Source organism: Saccopteryx leptura, chromosome 6 (genome assembly GCF_036850995.1).
Source record: "Saccopteryx leptura isolate mSacLep1 chromosome 6, mSacLep1_pri_phased_curated, whole genome shotgun sequence".
NCBI lineage: Eukaryota > Metazoa > Chordata > Mammalia > Chiroptera > Emballonuridae > Saccopteryx > Saccopteryx leptura.
This window is the reverse complement of record NC_089508.1, coordinates 15,318,968-15,320,554: the sequence shown is the minus strand read 5'-3', so window position 1 is coordinate 15,320,554 and position 1,587 is coordinate 15,318,968.

The following is a 1,587-nucleotide window of genomic DNA, read 5'->3' as shown; positions in this document are numbered from 1 at the left end:
GTGCCCACCAAGAGAAGCCGTATCCTCCGAAGAGAAGGAAGGAGCTAGAAATGGAGTTAATAATTGATCATGCCTACATGAGGAAGCCTTCATATGATTCTAAACGTACAGGGTCCAGAGAGCTTCTAGGTAGGGAAATGCACCCACACCGGGGAGAAGGGAGTGGTGACACACCCTAACTTCAAAGGGACACCAGCTACAGCAGACAGACATCCTTCTTAGGAGACTGCACCAGGACCAGCACACAGACAGAGAGAATTAAGTTCCCTTTCCACCCAGGAGCCATCTTGTGGAAGGTACCACCTGGTATCACTATCAAAGAAGATATCTATCCTAAGAGAAAGCATGAATCTTGAATGTGACTAAGTATCCAAAAAACGCTAAAAAAAAGTCTTCAAAAAAAGAAAGGCAATTTAAGCCAGCAGAGACTGACATACCTCCCATGTAAAAATTTAAGGATTTTTTTTTTCCCACCATAAGTGGGATCAGGATTTTTTCAGGGCAAGATGATAACAGTTTCCTTCTCACATCCAAACATAGTAGGTAAAAATAGGACCTCACAACTCAACAAACGTTTGGCAAATTGTACAGGGTTATGTTGTTACATTCATTTGACATAAGCCTTGTTTATGTAAGCTAAAGTTTCATCTACTGAAAAACAAAAGCAGAAAACAGAGCTACACAGAGCTACTGTGAACAGCCCAGAAATACTAGGGGTTGGAAGAATGGGTGGACGGAGAATAAGGAGGATTAAGTACTCTTCAAAAATGTTCTTCCTCTTTACTTCAAAATTCATTTGTTTCTATGACATTTATTTCAGAAAATGAATTCAGTCCCTTTCAAAGAGGACACCCATAGAGATAGAATGTTTATTGTCATGATAGCTCACACCACATCTTACTTATAGTAGGCAGCAAATATTTATCTGATTATTGGAAGAGAGATACCATGAAAATTGCCCTGTGTACTTGGCTGACTGAATTGAAATGGGGAAGATTAGATGAGATCTCCCAGGAATATCAATGGGGTGAATAAGGGCTGGGTAGGACTTCTCTCTGCAGTGGCCTTTATTGGGCAGAGGGCAGGGGCGCCTGTCTGCTATCCTAAATGTGCTGGAAACAGACAGTGAGCTCCGTTGTTGCATAACCGTCCTCTTCGTCCTAGCAGAGTGAAGATCGGCCACTGTTCCTGCTTCTCCGTATTCAGCTCTAGAGAAGCATTTAAAGAACAGCTGGTAAAACATCCTCCTATTATAGACGAGTCTGAGCCCAGAGAGGAAAAATAATTTACCGAAGGTCACACAACTTCTGAATGACAGAAACTGGAATAAGTTTCAAGTCTCCCAGATCAGGAGTTTTTCCTTCACTGCAGACTCTTCTGGATGCAACTAAATTAATTAAACTATCAGAGGGGAGGAAAAAAAATGATTGGCCCACAGAAGAAAAGACCAGGGGCAATTTCAGGTTTGGCCAATTTGAAATGGTCAACTCATGTTGCCAGGAAGACATTTTTGCCATCTTCTTGTTCTGTCTATTTTGGCTTTGCTATTTTATTCTTTTTATCTATCTATCTATCTATCTATCTATC